Genomic DNA, 23,085 nt, shown 5'->3' with positions numbered 1-23,085 from the left:
AGGACCCTGGGAGCATGACCTGAGCCCAAGGCAAACCTTCAACCGACTGAGCCACCCAGGTGCCCCAATTCTAATTTTAACTTTGAGAGCACTCCTATATTTTACACTTACATTCCCCTCCTCTGCACTTATAGGTTATTGATGTTACAGTCTACATATTTTTATATTATATCCTAAATAATCCAAAAGATTATTGTACTTATTTTTATTACATTTGTTTTTCAAAATTTTAAGCTAGTTGTAAGTGAATTCTGCAGCACCATTACCATATTTGATCATATATTTACCATTACCGGTGAGTTTTATACTACCTTATGTTTTTATGATGTAAACTGGCATCTTTTTTCTTTTTTTTTTTTAAAGATTTTATTTATTTAGTTGACAGAGAAACAGCCAGCGAGAGAGGGAACGCAAGCAGGGGGAGTGGGAGAGGAAGAAGCAGGATCCTAGCAGAGGAGCCTGATGTGGGGCTCGATCCCAGAACGCCAGGATCACGCCCTGAGCCGAAGGCAGACGCTCAACCGCTGTGCCACCCAGGCGCCCCTGGCATCTTTTTTTCTTGACTGAAAAATTCCCTTAAACATTTCCTGTAAGGGGTGTCTAGTGGTGATGAACTCTCTCAGCCTTTGTTTGCTTAGAAAGTTCTCTCTCCTTCATTTTTGAATAATTGTTTTTGCTGGGTATAGAATTCTTGGTTGATACATCCAAAATATTGAAAGGGAGAAACTATTATCCCATCCTCTCTTAGCCTGAAAGTTTCTGTTGAGAAATCCATGAATAGTCTTATGGGGGTTTTCTTTATGCAACTTTTTTTCTCTTACTGCTTCCAAAATTCTTTCTTGGTCTTTGACTTTTGGCAGTTTAATTAGAATGCAGCTTGGTGTAACCCTATTTGGGTTCAACCTATTTCAGATTTTTAGGCCTCATGGATCTGGATGTCCATTTCTCTCCCAAAGTTTGGGTCTCTCCTGGAATTTCTATAATGAGGGTATTTTTTCCTTTTGATTATGCCCTATTAGCCCTGTACACTTTATTCACTCTTTTTCATTCTTTTTGCTCTTCTTAATTATTTGGGATGGTCAAGTCTGCTGTTGAAGCTCTCTATTGAATTCTTAAGTTTATTTGATGTATTTTTCACCTCTAGGATTTCTGTTTAATTTTTTATGGTTTTAATTTATTTGCTGAACTTGTTTTGTTCATGCATTGTTTTCTGTGTTCTTGTAGTTCACTAAACTTCTTAAAGAGGATTATTCTGAATTCTTTGACCGTTCATAGCTCTTCCATTTCTTTAGTGTCCTTTATTGGAGATTTATTAGTTTCCTCTGGTGATGTTATATTTACATTTTTTTTGTGTGTGTGATCCTTAGTTCCTTATGTTTGTATCTGCACATTTGAGTAAATAGTCTCCTCTTCCAGACTTTACCAGACCACTGGACTTGATTTTCTGCATGTATCCGTTTATAACATCCTTGAGCAGGGGGCACTTTCTTAGTTTTTCTGGTGAGGTAGAGCCCTGCACAGGCAACAAGTTGGAAAGGTTCTTGTTTGGAAGTTAAACGAGGCAGAACTATGTACCAAATTCTCTACTCATGTGCTGTAATTGGGGTTGCAAGATGGACGATAGAGATTCCAGAGAGTTCTGGTTAGTGTTCCTGGTCATGTCAGTCTGGAGGCTGTGTTCAGCTTGGGCTGGTCTATATACTCCCTTAGTCTATGTACTCTTGGTCAGGCTGCAGCCAGTAAGGTAGTTTTTGGGAGGGGGGAATCAAATCAGACAGACCTGTATATTCAGCTGCCTGGACGGATGGCCACAGTCTAGGCTCCACAAATACAAAGCTACTAGTCATGTCCTCTGTTCAAGTACCATTGTAATCAGGGCTGCATTAGCTTCCCTGCACAGGGAGATGTAGGGAGCCACAGAACAGGTCCCAAGGCTGCTTAGCTCCCCAAATAAGAGTCTTATCAGACCAGTGCATCAAACTCTCTGGCCAGATGGGATCGCTAGTTTATCTCCACAGGTGGGCAGAGCTACTGACTGGGCTGAGTGCTGCTATGCCAAAACCTTTTCCAGGTATCAGAACAGGCTTACTGGTTGGGCAGGGCAAGGAACTACACTCAGTGTTGGTCTGGGCTATGAATTAGTGGCCTTGTTGGGGCAAGAAGACCAGACTGAGGGTCCAGCAAGGCTCTTCATCTGAGGTCCCAACTCAGGCCGACTTGTACCCTGCCTCATTCCCTGGTCAACCTGTGTCAATGAGTGAGGCTGCTCTTTGGGACTTCTACCTGGGCCTGCAGGTAGGGACTCAGTTGGGCAAGATATGAATGCTGGTTGTTGCAATCCCTGCAGATTCCCCCATGATCTCCTTGAGGGGAGACCAAAGTGGAAACTCCCCAAAAGTGCCCCACAATGCTGGGGGAGCTCGATGCCCATCATGGGCTCTCTCTTCACACTGGAGGGCTCTAGGCTTAGGGGAGACCTCCCCATGTGGTGTTCTGCCAGCCTGGGGTGGGGTAATATGTACCTGCTTCTTTGACCCTTCGGTCTCCATGACTGTTGTAGAGCAGTGCTTCAGCCTCACCTTCACATTCTAGATTTTTTTCAGTTCTTGGGCAGGGGAGCAAAGTCAGGAATTGCCTCTGTCACCTTCCTGGTGATATCACCCCGAGCCCATGATAACCTCCGCAGCCATTTCTGCTCTTTACATCTTCATTATTTCTCCCTGCCGTTTTCCATCCTGTGTGGCTGGGGGTTTCCCAATGGCAGTAAAATCTTCTCCTCCTTCATGTCTCCTATTACAAGGTTCAGTAACGATGGATGGCCCACCCGCTGTTGTTGGAAAGTGTGTTTTCTTTTCTCCTTGGAGACCAGGTGCCAGTAAGCAAGTGTAACTTCATTAAGAACTTAGTTCATGCTCTGTTCGCACTGAAGTTTTAATCTTCCAAAGAATGCTACAAGGGGAGCTCGATGAGTGAATAGGCCATGGGAAAAAAGGTAACATTCCCCAAATAATTCAGCAGGAAGGTTGTGGATCTGGGAGATGAAGAAGAAAACCTTGATTCCTTGGTCTTGGAGTGTATTAAACCCACCTTGCGTCAGGGCACTTATTTTCTCCTGTTCTGGATTGTGCTTTTAAAACCTTTATCCATCAGGACTTACTCACATGTGAGTCCTTACCTTATCATTTAACCTAAAATGGCATCTTCTAGTCACTCTGGATCTAATCACTCGGTATACGTTTTTTTTTTTTTCATAAAAACTTATTATGTTACTTGTTTCCATAATTAGTTAGCCTATTTATTAAGTTCCAAGATGGCAAGGATTATCTCTTTGTTCACTGCAGAATCCCCTGTGCTTCCAAAGATTCTTGGCAGAATAAATGAACTAGGGAAGAGGGTTAAGTATGCTTTAGAGAACATGGTGTCAGTAGGAACTGGGATCCCCAGCATTACATCATTGTTAGAACTGCAAAGCCTTACCCTAGACCTTATGAACCAGGAATGCCAGGGGTGAGGCCCAGCACTGCATTTTAACAGACTCTCCAGGTGCTTGTGATTCCTGCTCAAACTTGAGAGCCACTGGTTGATCGGTGCTTTTCAATCTTCAATATACACGAGTCACCTGGGAGATCTTATTAGAATGCATTCTTGTTCAGGAGGTTTGAGGTGGGGAGGTCAGAGAGCCTCCATTTCTAACAGATTCCAGGTGGTACTCATGCTGTCCACTATCACCTACAGAGCTTTAAAAGGTACTGATGCTGGTCCCAGCCTTCCACATTCTGATTTAACTGGTCTGGAGTACAGGGGAATGGGTCTTTGTAAATCTCCTCTGGCAATTCTAATGTTCAGTCAAGGCTGAGAACTGCCTTCAAGGGCACCTGCATCCTCAGAATGCCACTGGCTGTGTGGACAGGCGAGGCATGGCAGTTTCTGGTCAGAGAGCATGCATACAGTTTAGATGCCGAGAGAGAGAAGACCTGAGTATTGTGTGAGAACACTTAGAAAATGATGGAAACCAACCCATAAGCCCACTTACTGACGTAGATGCGCAAACACATCCACTTGGTACAAGGATTTGGTGATGCTCGGTCAATGAAGATCCAATGAGTACAATGCTGATTTTGTCCTAAAGATAAATTTCCTAGGGATGAAAAAAATGTTCCAGGGATTACATTAGCTGGCCAGGTTAATTAAAAAAATCACTCTAATAATTAGTTTTGTGTGTTTAGTTTCTTTGTCATTAGCTTAGATGCTTTTCATAGAAGGGACAAAAGCTCCTAAATGAAACCTCTTCTGACTTCTCTGTCTCTCCTCTGAACTGGCGTCCTAAAAAAAAAATGCATTCAGGAGGTTGTTTAGAAAAATCATCCTTTAGCATACACAGCCCCAGATATGTTGGCTTATACCTTGAGATGAAGAGACATAAAAGTTGTGTTTTGTGTTATCTTTTGCTACTATTAACATGCCTAGGGGGATTTAAGAAGTTGATATTTATTAGGATGTTTCAAGAATGCTGTCCAAAATGAACAATGAGAAAATAAATGCCTTTCCTAATAGATTTTAAAAAGAGGAATGTGAAAGAAGGCTTCATGAGTGTAACAAAACATAGGAAGTGGGTTGGAACCCTGAATCACTCACTTGTTCTGATGTCTCAGGCAGAAATTTTCTCTGCTTTCTAGATTCTCCATCATCCCAGGTTGCAGTGAGGGTCATGAGGATTGAACAGGAAAGCTCTGGGAGGCATAACCATACCCCTTTTCTGGGACCCCCAGTCAAGGAGGCCAGCTAAGCCAGGACTGTTTGAAAGGATACTGTCCACCTTGGTCATAGTTGATTATTTCCAAATGTAGATACTGTGTAAACCTGGCCAATTCTTTCTCCAAAAATAATTTAGAAAACTGTAAGGGGATACAGTCTTGGAGTCTTGTGGATAACAGCACTGAAATGGCATCAGTCTGCAGCAGTGCTCTGCAACAGAACCTTCGCAGGTGATGGAAATGTTCTGTAGCTTACAGTCTTCAAGAGTGTAGCCACATGTGGCTACTGAGTATATGGATTGAGAAACTGAATTTTTAATTTTTCTTAGTTTAAATTAGCAATTGAATTTAAACATAAATATGTGTTTATTGTTCTGGACAGCATAGCTCTGGAGTCCAATTTTATGGCCTTTGGCTCCTAAGGAAATCTACAGGACCTCTTTGGGTATCTCCTTGGTCAAGTTTGCGTTGTTTAAAACTGTTGCATCAATTAAAATTATGGGGCTTTTTGAAAACCCCCAAAGGAGCTTTATTATGAGATTAATTACAAGTTTACATACTGTTCTTTTGTAGAGGGAGGTCTATCCATCACATTAAAACCATACAGATGGGAAGATTCTGGACCTCTTCTTGTCCATGGGTGTTCCCCCACAATAGGAATTGAAGGTGGAATAACTCTTCATGCCTCTCTAATATCCTAAGCAAAACTATCTTATATCACAAGGTGACTTGTGTAGGAAGTCATTCCATTGGCAGTGTCTCAATTTTACGTTTGTGGACACAGTCTTTGTGAGTAACCTTGAGCCACTTGTCCCCAACATGAGTTTCGGTTCCCCCAATCATAAATAAAAAGACTATGGGGGACTTTCAAGTTTAAACTGGCAACAGTTACCACATAACAGCTCATACAATCTTCCTAACAAGTTTGTAAGGTAGGTGTCCTTATGTCACTATCATTGCCCTTACTGTCACCATCATGACATCATTGCTATTCCTTTGCATATGGGGACACCAAGGATCAGAGAGATGAAGCCAGTTGATTCAGATCCCACTGTTAATAAGCAGAGGAGGCAGAATTCACAACCAGGTCTTCTGACTCTGAATTCAACACTTAGTAGAGAAGAACATCTGTATCTGCTTTAAAATTTTATGGAGACAGATGAAATACCATATGCTTAATACTTTTGAGAAAAAATGTGAAGCAAATAAAGTTTGCATTTTAAGAGATGGGAAGGGCAAGAGTGTCATTCTTTTTTGGATCTAGATTTTGAGGTGTGTTCTTGAAAGTTTTATGCTTGGAAGATACCTACAGTATAAAATTAGACTAAAAATTATGGGGAAATCTAGAGAACATGCCTTAAATATAAGCCACATTACTATTCTATGTTTAATTATAACCAATCCTTTTGGTATCTAGCATGTTCTATTGTTCTCACTAAAGCCTTACCCCAGGCCAGTGTGGTTAAAACTAAAATTCTTAGTTTTGATACTTATGCAAGATCACAGAAGTTGGCCAAACCAAAATACACAAATCAGATCTGCCTGACTATAGAGCTCAAGTTCTAGGTTATGATTGCCTTATTTCCTTGTTAATTATAACTCTTTAATAAAATTTCATCATAATGATTCACAGTGGTTTTACTGGTACTGCATATAGAGAAGGGGCCTGCATCCACATTGGGGATATCATAGAACTTCTAGGGGGTCAGTGTGAGGGTGGCAAAAACCCCGGCAGGAGAAACCTCAAGGTGATGTGTGCCTCAATGACACGAGCCTCTCCTAGATACTTCTCTGATGCTAACATGGAAATCTCATGGCTTTTCTTAAACAGGGGGAAGATAACTGCGGTCACACTCTCCCTGGTTTGTCTGATAGGACGCACCTCCTTCATCGTGGTACTACATCACCAAGCTCAGAACCAGAAAGAGTAGAACCTGTTGGCTGCATGAATTATTCTGGCTCCTAATATTGCTAATAGGTAAGCACCTATAGACTACTCTTCCCCCTTTGTCTTATCTCCTATAAAGCATCATTTATATATTACGTATATATTATTGCATATATGTATTACACGTACAGAATGCAAGAGGATGAATGTGAGGTTAACAAGTATTTTTCTCAAAGGTTACAGTATCCTATTAGAGGAATACTGTCACTTGAGGGCTGTGGCTAAGGAAGAGCTTGTATTTGGACCAAAATGAGATCCCTCCTAGAAGGTTCTGATACATCAGGGGCTGTGTGGGGCACAGTGGAAATTTTTAGAACAGGCAAAGCCAGGGAAGTATATGTGAAATTCATGTGGAGGAGGCGTGTGACGTACTTAGGTATTTAGGTCAAGAACACCTGAAGCTTTTGCACTCAGCAGCTGCCGATCTTGAAGATGGTTAGTCACCCACTGTGGAAGTGGGATTTCAGAGTTTCTGGGTTAATGATGACTTTATCGATAGTCCAGTGCTGGGTATTATTGATCTGGCTTTGGGTCTCACTCATCTAACCTACCGTATGATCTGTAATCAGGGATTGTTGGACTGGAGAGTTTCTGTCAGTAGTAGCTGAGGTCACGTGGCTCCTTTGTTTATAAGTCACTCCCAAGAGGGAGAGGCAGTCATGGGCAGGGTGACCAGGAATGTGGAGGAACTCAGATAATGGCATATTGGCAAGGAGTGGAGGACATGAGATAATTAGGAGGAGAGATGCTGATGGGGAAGAAAATCATTATTTTTCAGATTCAAAGAACTATTTTTTATGTTCTAATTATTCAATGATAATTGAAATGTTCAGATTGATACAAGATTTAATGGGAGAAGGGGATTAAATGGAGATTTTGATTCGAGGACAAGGAGCCATGTTTTCGCCATAATCTCCATGTGGGGCATTATGCCAACCATATCATCCAGTGTCAACAACTGTGTGTTGACATGAACTAAAAGTGACCATTAGGCAAGGGACTTTTTAGGAATCAGAATTGTCTGAAAATTAGAGCTTATAACCGACCCAGGAAGCACTTACTTATGTCACTAGGTATTTATTATCAGTGAACATAAAAAGCCTATTTCCTAATCTGGGAACTTTGGATCTAGATTTGGTGAGTCCCATGACTCGGCAGAACATGATTGTGTTGAAAGAAAAGAAAGAAGTTCTGCTAAGGGTTAGGAGAGGGAGGATTTCCTGGAAAAGCTGCATAGAAAGCAGGGTTTCTTTGATAAGAATTAAACTGACAGAATCAAGGAAGAGGACTTCCCAAAAATGGTGGAGAAAGCACAATGTGGATAAAACCCTGAGTACCCAAGAAGGAGGAGAGCAAACTAGGTGTTTTGTTTATATAAACAAAAGTGAGTTATAAAGATACTAGACATCTTTAAATGCTAGGCTAAGGACGTACAGCCTCCAAATCAATGTAATGGGGAGCCTTTGAAGGTTGAACAGGGCAATGCCTTACAAACAGCTTTTTGGGAAAAATAGCCTGGAAGCCTGGACGAACATGGACTGATTGCATGGTACAGAGTTAGAAGGCAGAGAAACTACACAGAGATGTCTTATTCTGAGTTTGCTATTTTTCTGCTGGAAAAAAAAAAAAACCATCAGCTTCCAATGAACTGCTTTTTATTATGACACAAAAGCCATAAAAGTAGTGATGTATATAAAAGTAGTGCAGGATGTTTTTAGTGGCTTTATGAAATAAAAACAGCAGTAGATAGTTAAAATTGGAATGCCCTGCATCAGGTTATAACCATCTGAGTTTGGGAACTTGAAACAGCAATGCAATCATATTTTTATAGCTCTAGCGTGGTCTTTTCACTCAGATAACTGAACTATGGATGGGTGAGAAGGGAAAACCCAGCAAATCAATGCTGTTAAATAGCAGAGGCGGAGATTTTTTTGAATTCTGATGACCACATCAGTTACCAGTTTGATAAAATAATCATTGTTACCCCAAATCAGAAAGGTGTATACTATCAATAAAGGTAAGATTGATACTGGGGAGATCAAATTCCCTAACAAAATAATATATAATTGGTAGAAAGCTATCATACCAGGCACTCTGACATCTGTGACTTCATTGTGCACCTATCACAATTCCGAGAAGCATGGTTTTCACAAATTGCTCAGGCGTTTTAAAGAAGAACTCTTCTTGTTCATTAGCAAAGGTAACTGTCTAGAGCCTTTTGTAGGCTAGGGATGGAAGTAGACCTCTCTAGAGATTATACAGTCAACTAAAGAGTGGCTTGCTCAAACGAATGATTATCTTGGTGCAGTATGTTCTTATGGCAGCAAAAATGTGGTATTAATGGATATTACATTGTATGATCAATTACCATAAAGATTTTCTTTGATTCTGCCCCCTATTCCACCCCAGCTTGTGGTTAGTAAAATAGTATGTGAACTTTAAAAATAAATATATATAATTTTAAGGAATAAAGGATAAATGAGGTATTTAAGACACTTCCACAATTAATTTGTATTACCCTCACGGGCCAAGGCAGAATCTGAGGCCTGGAGTGGTCATGTCATTGTACATAAGAGGCAGCTCACATACTGAAAACTAGGCCAGGATAATGGTTACACCTATACTTGAACAGCCTCATTAAACCCCTGCTGTTTAAGTTAAGTTCTTCTAGTTGCACGGTTTTATATACAAGGAAGGTTTTGACTCAGTAGCATTCAGTTCTGTGGAGGAGAAACATATCTCTCTTCATAGGTTGTGTTAATAGAGAAAATAGTGTATTATTTCACATCAATCACTATTTTGGAATACCTTCAGGAGGCTCTAGAAAATAAAGAGGAAAATATGAGAATAGAAGGTTGAGATTGAGAGTATAGGATTCATGGTCAACCAGGGTTTTCCTCTCCCCTCTTGGCTTTACTGTTTGAATAATTGCATCTACTTGTAAGAGGATTGTGAGGCTGCTCAGCTCTCTGCTTGGTGCCTACCAGTTCAAAGTATGGTAGATAAAATAGCAGTAACAATAATATAATATGTATTGAATACTTACTATGTCCCAGGCATTGTCCTGAGTGACTTATGCACATTAATTCATTTAGTCCTTACAACAACCCCTTGAGATGGGTATTATCATCTCTCATGTAAAGATAAAGTAGTGGATGCATGGAGATGGTCTCATGGTCTCACAGCCATTAAGTGGTAGATCCAGTAGGACTCCATCACCTATAATCTTGACTACTATGTTATGGGGCACCTCTAATTATAGAGGACCACTACTAGAGCATGCAGTGGGAGAGGAAGTGCCCAGTTCAACACTGAGTCCAAATCTGTATGTCATTGGAAGTCAAGCCAGGGAGTACTTCAGGGTATACAGGAGGGGCCACATCCCATTGAAAGCATGAAGCATGGTTCATGAAAGACACAGGGTTTAAGATGGGTATAGCTGGACAGACAGGAAAACATTCAGGTAACAGGACTATAAAAAGCAGTTTGATCTCTCTTATACAGGACTACTCAGCAACTATCTGTACCATCTCAGTCATTAGGTTGTGGCCAACGTGAATGTCCATGAACTATACAGCATGATGATGGGGTAGGTTTCAGATAGACTTGCATCAGTTTCAGCTCTGCCCCTCCTGAGCTGTGGCTTTCACTTCTCTATCACAGTTTGTCAGTCAGCAAATGGGGTCATCACACCTCACAGCAGTGCCTTGATTCTAAATGAGATGCCATAAATAACATGCCAATGTGGTGACTGCCTATAGTATGGTTTCAGTGAGTACTGGCTGACAGAAAAGGTCTTTGCCTTGAGTTCTGAGACCTGAGTTTACCCAGCCAAGATTGAGGCCTGCCACTATCAACCATGATTTGGAATTCTTGGTCTGCATAGCTTTGAAATATCTAAACCCATGTTAAGTTCATCTAGAAAACATCCTAAATTACCTCTAGAGATTTCCCTTTTTCTCTGTTTTGCTAAAATTCTTACAATTTCTATTATGAAAGAATGTGTTCATTATTTCTGAAGGGCACATTTCCATGCGAACAACCTTTAGTTGCTTTTGGAAAGGCTCTAATATACCACTTCTCACCTGTGCATGTGACATGAGCCTCCTAAGGAGGGTTACTAGATAAAAAGATCTTAAATGCCTATGTAACTGGGCTTCTTGCATTTTAAGTATAAGTAACATTTTGGATATACTTATACTAAAATATTTTGGTTATACCTCTAAAATTTGTTGTTTGTTTATCTGGAATGCACGTTTAACTGGGTATCCTATTTTTCATTTGCTATGTCTGATAACACTACTCTTAAGTTTCAGGGAGCTCAGTAGTGGTGAAATAACAGTTTTGGAATCAGATCTGGGGATTCAAATCCTCATTCAGTCACTTATTGGCTGTATAACCTTTCACTTATCATCTTTTCCCTCTGAGGTAAAAAGTCCTTATACTAACAAGGGTAATTACAGATGAAGACACTCAGTCACTGAAAAGGTAGAATGAAATAACATCAGCCAATATGATTAGTACACCTCCCGGAGAATAACAGAAGTACCCCATCTGTTAACTTTCTGTGCTGGTCAAGCACTTCATAAACAGTGCTACCCCTGAAACTGTACAGACTCATTATTACTATTTTTTCTCCAAGGCCATCCAATGGGCAGGTGGTAAATTTGAGATCACAGCTCAAGTGTCCAAAATTCCACTCCAGGACTTTCTCTGATGTCCCACTCTTTCTGGAAGCCTCTCTCACATGAATAATTGTCCCTAGTCAACAGGAGAAAGATTCAAAATGAAATTTATGCCCAATGTTCGCAATTTGATCCATTGCCATGGCTTACTTTAACATAAGGTGCTTAAGAGCAGGATTCATCAGGGAAGCATTTTGATCTTTTATGATTCTGTTTCTAAAGCTGAAAATTTGATTTTAGGCAAAGGAATGAAGGGTATAGTGGTACCAGGATCAGTCTCACCCAGCACTTGTGATGTACAACAGCACCAGTCATTGTTTATGAACCACGGACACTTTGTTATTAAATATATGAACTCAAGGTGCGTGTTATGCCCTTTTACAAAGGAGTGTATTGAGGCTTGGTGGAGTTATATAATCTTTCTCCCATAGTTTGTAAGTGGCAGAGCTGGGCTTCAAACCCAAACCTGACTCACACCAAAAGCCTTTTTTTTAACACTGCCCAAGACAACTTCTGCTTTTCTCCCTTCAGTTTTTCTGAACAATGATAAAGAAACAAAACATCTGGTTCATGAACCAAGAACATGACTCTCCTGGCTCCCTCCTTCCCCCTCACCCCCAACCCCTGAAAGGGGAGAAAGAGATAGGGTCTTCTGTAATTTCAACAGTTCCCTGAGGGACAGTAGCCAGGAATGCTTCATGGCTGGGCATACAATGCTTCAAGTGCTCAGAATTTCATTTCCTCAGCCACAAAAGACATCCACTGCCACCATAGCCCCAGTAGAGCTGGTCCCTTGTTCTAAGCCTGAGAACTCCCTTAGGATCTTACTTTGCAGGGAGAAGGGCCATGCCATACCCTGGAGATACTAATGATGGAGAACAGCAGATCTGAGAATTGCCAGTCTCATTTATTAACCATGGTGTGGTCTGGAGAGAGAAAGCTGGAAAGGTAAATCGTCAGTCATCAGCATGACCAGCTAATGGCTACCTGTTGTTACATGACCTAACCCACAGAGCACAGCGTGTTCTGATGCAGTCACAGCAATAGAAGAAAGAGCAGTTCTCACATAGTCTGAGAATTAAGATTCTGGATCTACCAGTTAAGTGAAACTATATGATTACTGCCATTGTTGTTATTGTTGTGAACACTTATCCATTAAACAGCAAGTTCCAGGCACTCAAGAACTGCTTAAACTCTAGCCCTGTCCCTCCTCCCCCTCCAAATTTGGCAAGACATACAGACTCTCAGACATTCTGAGAAGTGCTGAGAGAGAACACAGGGCACACAGAAGAGAAGAGACCTGAGTCTTAATAAGAAACAATGTTTTAGGTGGAGATACTGGAGAACATGTTCTTCAGAAAGAGAATATGTTCAGAGTGATGTCATCAAGATGGTAACAGAGGAAGTTCCCAACTTTAGTCCCCCTCATTAGACAACTATCCATGGGCAAGACCCCAGTATTAAAATCTTGAAACATTCCCCTGCACCACAGGGACCTTGACAGACAACATGAGACAAATGAGAGGCTACACTGACACCATTCCCCTTCCCCCAAAGCTGGTGAAGCACTCCACGGAGAGGGCCCCTGCTACAGCATCTTGGGTGGCATGAGAGAGCCCAAGGTGGACATCCAGCACCCCTACCATTGTGGGTTGCTTCTCAGGAAGCCCACTGGGTCTCACTTTGCAGGACTTGAACACTGGGGACCAGAGAGCAATGGAAAAGGAGGGTGGGGCTTACAGTAATCATGGTCAGACCTTGGCATACCAAGTCCCTACTGCAGTGACACCCAACTATAAATCCCAACCTAAGATAGTGCTCATCTACAGAGCCAACAGTGACCCAGTCCCAGAGAACTCAGCAAGGCATGGGTCTGCCAGATTCAGGACTCCAAATAACAAGTCATACTGGCCTTGAAACCAGTTTTGCCATTCTGCCTGAATAACTGATAGCCTTATCTACTTCTGAGTATAGATCCCTTCCCTGCCTGACCAGGAAACCTCTCCCCATATGCAGAGCCAAGCCAGTGGCCCCATCTGACCAACAAGTTTGCTGCATAGTTATGTCTGATTTGGTCCCCCAAGAGCCCTGCCAGTCCATGGGCCTATTCTGAGGCCCGATCTGGGCAGTGAACTAACTTATACCTTTCCTACTGTTGAATACTCCCTCCAGCCTTCCTGACCAGGAAGCCTAATCAGAGTTCCGGGGAATCCATGAAACCCATCCAGCAACTCTGATTATAGTGGCACTTGAATACAGAGTTCAACTGTCAGGCTACTTCCCTGCTTCTGCAGATAGGCAGGGCTGTCATGTCGGGGAACTTGGTGCATATTTCTCCCTAATTTGGTTCCCAATTAAGAGCAGGGGTTGCTCATAAAACATGGGCACACTAATTTGAAGCCCCAACATTGCAGAATACAGCATTCAGCCTGCCCAACCAGTAAACCTACCAGAGCATATGGGAATCTGCATAGCTCATCCTCAGCTCTCTATACAGTAGCACTTGAACAGAGAACATAGCCAGTGGTTGCCCCTGGCTGCAGAGCAAAATCGCGGCCCATTATGACTAGGCAATTAGGTGCACAGTCCTGCCTGACACAAGCTGTGCTAACCTTAGTGCCAATTCTGTTGCCCCGTCCAAGCAGCAAAGCTAATCCATAGCTCTGCTCCTCCTGAATATAATTCCCAATGCTGCCCATCTAGAAAGCCTGACAGGAGAATCTAGGCAACTGTGGAATCTGTGCAGTAGCTGCACTAGGACAGGGAATGAAGCCAACAGTCCTATTCAAATGTTCTTAGCCAGTAGCACCCCCACCACAGCGTCAGAGCTTGAGCAGTGCCTTGTCCAAAAAGAACCTCGTAGAAACCCCACTACTTAAGGATGCTGCCAGCTGACATGTCCAGAACCCCAACCTGAGGTGATTAAGGAAGGACTAGCTCTGCCACAGCAAACCTATAAACTTTGAAGGTAAGACCACTTCCTCAGATGAGCAGATACCAATGTAGGCAATCAAGGATCATGGACAGTCAGGTTAGCATGACGCCACCAAAGGAAATTAGTAAAGCTACTGTAACTCATTTTTTAAAAAATGAAACTCTATGAACTGTTAAATAATTAAGAATAATCCTCTTAAAGAATTTTAAGGTCTAAGAAAACACAGACAACGAAAATAAATTAGGAAAACAATGCATGAACAGGAAGCTCAACAAAGACAAACCATTAGAAAAAAACAAACATAAATCCTAGAGCTGCAGAATGCAATGACTGAACTCAAGAATTCAATAGAGAGTTTCAATATCAGACTTAACCACACAGAAGAAAGAATCAAAGATCTGGAAAATGGGGCATTTGAAGTTATTCAGATGAGCAAAAAGAAAAAAAAGGGGGGAAAGAAAAAAAAGCACCTGCATGATAGAAGAAGAAAGCTTACAGGACTTACAACATAAAAAGAAACAAGATACACATGGGAATCCCAGAAGTTAAATAAAAAGAGAAATGAACAGAATATATGTGTAAAGCAATAATGATTAAAAATTTCCAAAGCATGGGGACAGAAATGGACATGCAGATCCATGAGGCTCAGAGGAGCCCAAATAGGTTGAATCTGAATAAGGCAACACTGAGACCCACTATAATTACATTGTCAAAAGTCAAAGATGAAAAATTTTGAAAGCCACAAGAAAAAAAAAGACAAGTTAGATAAAAGGGAACCTCATAATATTTCTCAATGGAAACTTTTCATGCCAAAAGACAATGGGATGACATATTCAAAATATTGAAAGAAAAAAAGGTTTTCAACCAAGAATTATATATCTGGCAAATCCGTCCTTCAGAAATGGGGGACAGATAACTCCTGAACCAACAAAAGCTGAGGGAGTTCATGCACTTGATCAGGCTTAGAAGAAATGCTGAAAGGAATACTTTTTAAGTAAAAGGACACTAAATACCATAGTAAAACATGAAGGTAGTGTAAAACTCACTGGTCTCGTTAATATATTGTCAAAGTCAGATTTTTTATAATGTTGGTATGTGATTCAGTTAAAAAGTTAAAAAATATATTAAAAATAATAAGCATAACTATAACAATCTTACTGGATATACAATATAAAATATGTCAATTGTTATAAATAAATTTAAATATGTGGGGTGAGTGAAAGTATAAGTTTCAGAACAAGTTATCAGTTTAAAATGGGGTGTTGGAATTTAAGATATTTTATATATGCCTTATAACCACTAAGTAAAAATCTGTAGTAATTATACAAAAAATCATGATAACGAAGGCAAAGCATACCAATTACAAAAAGTCATCAAATCACAAAAAGAAATAGCAGGGTAAGCAGCAAGGAAAAGGGATCTAGAAACAGTCAGAAAACGTTTAACAAAATGGTAGTAGTAAGTCCTTACTTATCAGTAATTACTTTAAACATAAATGACTTAAATTCTCCAATCAAAAGATTGGTTGAATGGATTAAAAGACAAGATGCAATGATATTCTGCCAACAAGAGACTTTAGCTTTAAGACACACAAACAGTGAAGGAATCAAAAAAGATATTTCAAGCAAAGGGTAACCAAAAAAAACAAAAATCAGGAAGGGCTATCCTTGTATCAGACAAAATACACTTTAAGCTAAAAGTGGTAAAAAGAGACAAAGTGGGTCACTCTTTAATGATAAAGGGGTCAATCCTTCAAAAATATTCACAATTGTTTTATCTTTATGCACCTAATATTGAAGCATCAAAATGTATAAAGCAAGTACTACTACAACTAGATGAAATAAACAGCAACACAATAGTAGTTGGATATGTTAATATCCTACTCTCAAAAATGGGTAAATCAGTAAGGAAACAATCATACTATAGACAGAATTTTCTTTATGTGACTGTTAGGTCCCTTTTATCTAACAAGTGCAGAATATACCTTCTTAAGCATATACAGAACATTTTCTAAGGCAGATCTTACGTTTGACCACAAAACAAGTCTTAGCATATTGAAGACAATAGAAATCATGCCAAGTATCTTCTTTGAACACAATGTCATAAAACTAAAATCAGTAAAAGAAGGAAAACTGGAAAATTTACAGATACGTGGCAATCAAACAATACTCTTTCTGAGCCAACACATCAAAAAGAGAAATTAAGAACTATTTTAAGACAACTGAAAATAAGAATGCAACATACCAAAACTTATGGGATACAGCAAAACCAGTTCTAAGAAAGGTGTTTTTAGCTATAAATGCTAATGTCTAGTAAACAGATCTCAAACAACCTAACTTTATATATATCCAGGAACTAGAAAACAACAAAGTCCAAGCAGGAGGAGAAAAAATAAAGCCTACAGCAGAAGTAAATGAAATAGAGAACAGGAAAACAATAGAAGAGACTAACAAAACTAGAGTTTGTTCTTTGAGAAGATAAGCAAAATTGGCAAATCTAATCAAATGAAAAGAGGAGACATTACAACTGATCCCTTAGTCTCTTATGATGCTTTGTGTTTCTATGAATGTCAAAGTAGACATCCTAGAAAAAACCAATCAATGTCTAGAAATTAAACATAATAACGACTGAATCAGAAAAAAAATAGCAAAACTTAACAGCCAATTAGTAGCAAGGAGATTGGATCAATGATTAAAAAAAAAAAATCTTAGCAAAAGTCCAGGACTAGATGACTTCACTGGTGAACTAAGGAATAATTAATGCCAAACTCTCCCAAAAAACTTAAGAGGAAGGAACACTCCCAAAGTTAATTTACAAGGCCAGCATTACCTTGATACCAAAGCCAGATGAGAACACAATAGTAAAAGAAAATTAAGTAAAAATATTTCTCATAACTAAAGATGCAAAAATTCTCAAGAAAATACTAGCAAACTGAACACAGCAGCACATTTTAAAGAATTATACCTCTCAAACCCTGCCCACAACAGGCAAAGAGAGGCACCAAAGACGACTGGACTGAAGGCAGATGTGGCTCAGCCACAATAGTAGGGCACATGGAACACATAGGAGACACGGCTGAGGCTCCAGGTTCAGGTGAACAGGGGAAATTTGACTGCAGAGCACTATAGGACCTCTTCTTCATAAGGCCACTAGTTTTATGAACAAGAGACATAGCTTAGTTTCCTAACACATAGAGTGTGAAACAAAATGAGGAGACAAAGGAATATGTCCTAGATAAAAGAACAAGACAAAATCATAGCAAAAGAGCTAAATGAAATGGAGGTAAGTAATATGTGTGATAGAGAATTTAAAGTAATTATCATAAAGATACTCACTGGACTTGAGAAAAGAGTGGAGGACATCCAGTGAGAACCTCAACAAAGAGAAAAAAAGAATCAGAGATGAACTCAATAATCAAAATTAAAAATTAGAGTAGTAGACTAGAGGAAGCAGAAGATTGGATCAGCAACCTGGAGGACAGAGTAATGAAAAGCAATCAAGCCGAACAAGAAACAGAAAACATAATAAATGAAAATAGACTAGGGGAACTCAGCAACACCATCAAGTGTAATAACATACATAGGATCCCAGAAGGAAAATAGAAAGGGGGCAGAAAATTTATTTGAAAAATATAATAGCTGAAAATAGACTTAACCACAGAGTTAAAAGACCTGTTCTTTGAAAACTATAAAACACTGATGAAAGAAATTGAAGAGGACACAAACACATGTAAAGATTCCATGCTCATGGGTTGGAAGAATATTAAGTGTCCATACAGCCCAAAGCCTTCTAGAGATTCAATGCAATCCCATGAAAGTACCAACAGTATTTTTACAGAACTAGAACAATCCTAAAATTTGTTTGGAACCACAAAAGACCCCCAAATGCCAAAGCAATATTTAAAGAGAAGAACAAAACTGGAGGTATCATAAACTACAAATCTGTGGTACTCAAAACACTATGGTACTGATGTAAAAATAGACACATAGATCAATGGAACAGAATAGAGAGCCCAGGAACCCACCCCTGATTATATCGTTAATTAATCTTCGACAAAAGAGGCAAGAAATACAATGGGGTAAAGACCGTTTGTTCAACAAATGGTGTTGGGAAAATGCAAAAGAATGAAATTGGACCACTTTCTTACACCATACACAATAATACAGTCAGAATGTATTAAGGATGTAAATGTGAGACCTGAAATCACACAAATCTTAGAAGAGAGCACAGACAGTAATTTCTCTAACATCAGCCATAGCAACATTTTTCTAGATAGGTCTCCAGATGCAAGGGAAACAAAAGCAAAAATAAACTATCGGGACTAAATCAAAACAGAAAACTTCTGCACAGCAAAGCAGACAATCAAATCTAAAAGACAACCTGCTGAATGGGAGAAGATATTTGCAAGGGACATATCCGATAAAGTCTTGGTAATCAAAATATATAAAGAAGTTTTAAAACTTGACACCAAAAAACCCCCAAATAATACAATTAAAAAATGGGCAGAAGACAGAGACATTTCTCCAAAAAAGACATACAGATGGCCAACAGACACTTAAGAAGATGCTCAGCATCACTCATCATCAGGGAAATGCAAATAAAAACTACAATAAGGTATCACTTCACACCTGTCAGAATGGCTAAAGTTAAAAATGAGAAACAAGTGTTGGCAAGGATGTGGAGAAAAAATTAACCCTCGTGCACTGTTGGTGGGAATGCAAACTGGTACAGCCACTGTGGAAAATAGTAGGGAAGTTCCTCAAAACATTAAAAATAGAATTACCACATGATCCAGTAATTCCACTACTGGACATTTACCTAAAAAATACAAAAACACCAATTAAAAAAGATATATGGACCCCTATGTTCATTGCAGTATTATTTACAATAGCCAAATTAGGAAACAGCCCAAGTGTCCATCAATACATGAATGGATAAAGACCATGTTGTAAATAAATACAATGGAATATTACTCGGCCATGAGGAAGGATGAAGTCGTGCCATTTGCAACAATATGGAAGGACTTGAGAGTATAATGCTAAGTGAAAGAGATCAGAGAAAGACAAATATCACATGATTTCATTTGTATGTGCAATTTATCTTTTTTTAGGATTTTACTTCTTTATTGACAGAAAGAGAGGGAGAGAGCACAAGGGGGAGACGGCAGCAGGCAGAGGGAGAGGGAGAAGTAGGCTCCCAGCTGAGCAAGGAGCCCAATGCAGGGCTCAATCCCAGGACCCGGGGACCATGACCTGAGCTGAAGGCAGACACTTAACTGACTGAGCCACCCAGGTGCCCCTGTATGTGCAATTTAAGAAACAGCACAAATGAATAAAAAAATGGACAAACCAAACAGAATGATGGTTACCAGGGGAAAGGTAGGTTGGCGCATGGGTAAAACAGGTGAAGGGGTTTAAGAGTACACTTATTATGATGAGCACTGAGTAATAGAATTGTTGAATCACTATATTGTACACCTGATACAAAACATTATATGTTAAGTATACTGGAATTAAAATAACACTTAAAAAATAAAATAAATAAAAGGATTATACCCTATGATCTGGGGGGATTCATCCCTGAGAATCAGAGATGGCTCAACCCATGTGAATATACATGGAATAACTCACATTAATAGAATGAAAGATCAAGTCACTAGATGCAGAAAAACCATCTGATAAGATACAACAGTCTTTCATGATAAACAACAAATTAGGTGTAGAAAGAACAAACTTCCACATAATAAAGGCCATATATACATGACAAGCCCACAACTAAAATTATACTCAGTGGTGAAAGTTGTAAAGCTTTTCTACTATGATCAAGAAGACGACAAGGGTGCCCGCTCTTACCACTTCTGTTCAACACGGTGCCCAAGAAAAAGATATCAGATTGGAAGAAGTAACATTGTCTCTATTTGCAGAGACATAATTTAATATATAGAAAATACAGAAGACTCCCCCAACTTACTGTTAAATCTAACCAACAAATTCAGTTAATTTGCAGGATACAAACATAATAATCAAAAATCAGTGTTCTTATACATTTATAATGAATTATCTGAAAGAGAAATCCCATTTACAATAGGATCTAAATAAAATACTTCTTAAGCAGTAAAAGATCTCTACACTGAAAACTACAAGACACTGATGAGAGAAATTGAAGATGACACAAATACAAAGATCTGGTGTTCATGAATTAGAAAAATTATTTTGTTAAAATGTCCATACTACCCAAAGCCATCTATGGATTCAGTGTATTCCCTCTCAAGATTCCAAAGGAACTTTTTACATAAGTAGAAAAAACAATCACAAGATTTGTGTGGCTACACAAAGGACCCTGGAGAGCAACATCAATATTGAGAAAGAATTCAAGGCTGGAGGCACCACACTTTTTTATTTCAAGCTGTATTATAAAGCTGTAGCAACCAAAACAGCATGGTACTGGAGTAAAAATTAACACACAGACTAATGGGACACAATCAAGAGCCCAGATACAAACCTAGGCATATACAGTTAACTAATATTTGACAAGGGAGTCAAGAGTATTCAAAAGAGAAAAGACCATCTCTTCAATAAATGGTGCTGAGAAAGTTGGATATTCACATCTAAAACAATGAAACTAGACCCTTATCTTCCACCACCCACAAACATTAACTCAAAATATATAAGACCTGAAACCATAAACTCTTAGAAGAAAACATAGGGCAAAAGCTTCTTGACATGGATCTTAACAATTATTTTTGCAAAGGATACTAAAAGCACTAGAATCATTAACAAAAAATAAGTTGGATTTCATCAAACTTAAAAGCTTCTGCACGCAAAAGAAATAATCAACAAAATGAAACCTATGGGATGGGAGAAAATGTTTGCTATCATCTATCATGGCAATAAGTTGGCATCCAAAATATATAAAGAACTCATACAACTCAATGCTTAAAAAAAAATCAGTTTAAAAATGGGCAAGGGATCTGAACAGACATTTTTCCAAATAAGATATTCAAATTGACCAATATGTACTTGAAAAGTAATCATTAATCATCAGGGAAATATAAATCAAAACCTCAAGGAGATATCACCTCATGTCTGTTAGAACAGCTATCATCAAGAAGACAAGAGGTAATAAAAATGCTGGTGAGGCTCTGGAGGAAAGGGAGCCCCTTGTGCACTGTTGGTGAGAATGTAAATTGGTACAGCCTTTATGGAAAACAGTATGCAGGTCCTACAAAAGTTAAAAATCTAAAAATAGTACTGTTTCATTCAACAATTCTACTCCTAGGTATATAGCCAAAGGGCACAAAAATCACTGTGTTGAGGAGATATATGCACTCCCATGTCTACTGCTGCATTATTTACAATTGCCAAGACATGGAAATGACCTAAGTGTCCACTGACAGATGAATGGATAAAGTATATGTAGCACGTGTGTCCGTGCATGTGCAGCGTGCATACACACACGTACACACACGTACGCACACACACACAGGACTATTATTCACCATAATAAAGAAGGAAATCCTCCCATTTGCGACAGCATGGATGGATCTTGAGGACATTATGTGAATTAAGTCAAACAGAGAAAGACAGATACTTGTATGACCTCAATTACGTGTGGAATGTTAAAAAACTAGAACTGAAGAGATCAGATTTGCGGTTATCAGAGGCAGTGGGTAGGGATGGGGGAATTAGGTGCATATATTCAAAACATACAAACTTCCACTTGTAAGTAAGTGTTGGTGATGTAATATACAGTTCACGATGCTGTATGGTCTAATTTCCAAAGTTCTCATCGCAATAAAAAATTGTTTGGTAACTATATGAGGTAATAAATGCTAACTTATTCTGGTAATCACGTCACAATATATACATATGTCAAGTCATTATTCCATACACCTTGAACTTACATGGGATTGAATGTAAATCATATCAATAAAATGGGGGGGGGGAGAGAATACATGCAAAGGTCCAAAGCTGAAAGAGACATTTTAAAACCTTTTGACATTCAAGCCTCTCCTCATGGTAGGAGGCCCAGCCTCATTTTGTATCACATATAAATACATAGGCACAGCTCACATTCCACTTGCAATTTTTCAGTTTGGGCAAAATAATGTATTTGTAGAATTTAATCCATAATATTTATATAGAATTACATGAATTGAGTTATAGTTGACTTGTTCGTGGATGTTTAATTAAATGTTTGTTTTGATTTCTCAGTTTTCTTTTCAGATATATAATCCAATACATCTGGTTTCCAGACCTCAAACCCTTCTGACAGTATCATTGGCCCTGAGCACCCTGTCTGTAGTGTTGAGGGGATGCATCAGTTCTAAAAAGGAATAGGCCATTTTCGGGGAATTGCATGGAGTTACTTGCCCAAGGAACAGACAGTGAATGGGGTGCAGAGGAGAGCGACTTCTCGAAAGGCAAAGGGAGGTAGACAAGGATCAGGACATTCAGGGGTTCGCATGTCCTACTGAGAACAATAGTCCAAAAGAAAAGGAGAGCCATGGAAGATTTTTTTAAGCAGGGAGTGATTAATATAGTTGTAGTTTAGAAAAATAATCCTCGTTGGTGGCTTGGAGGATGCCCTGGAGTTGGGGTGGTGAAGAGGCTGGTGCAAATCTCCAATTCAGGGAGTGGCAGGGAGACTTATTAGAACACAAGAGCGAGAATGGAGAGAGGCTGACAGAAAGCAAAGGAAGCCATGAGGACTAGAGAGGAGGCAGGGCCGGGGAGCAGGATTTGGGCCACGCTGGGTAGCAGG

General features: G+C 39.4%; 1 long non-coding RNA gene across 3 annotated transcripts in view; it reads left to right on the top strand.

Moving 5' to 3' along the window:
- Positions 1-23,085, top strand: part of LOC123803522 (uncharacterized) — a 141,081-nt gene that overhangs the window by 59,722 nt on the left and 58,274 nt on the right. For all 3 annotated transcript variants that reach the window (XR_015728037.1, XR_015728038.1, XR_015728039.1), the window contains exon 3: positions 6,586-6,732. This is a non-coding gene — a long non-coding RNA (uncharacterized LOC123803522). The remainder of the gene's footprint in view (positions 1-6,585; positions 6,733-23,085) is intronic.

This window comes from Ursus americanus, chromosome 21 (assembly GCF_024610735.1).
Source record: "Ursus americanus isolate L20-20 chromosome 21, mUrsAme1.1.p, whole genome shotgun sequence".
NCBI lineage: Eukaryota > Metazoa > Chordata > Mammalia > Carnivora > Ursidae > Ursus > Ursus americanus.
This window is presented reverse-complemented; position numbering and strand designations above follow the sequence as displayed.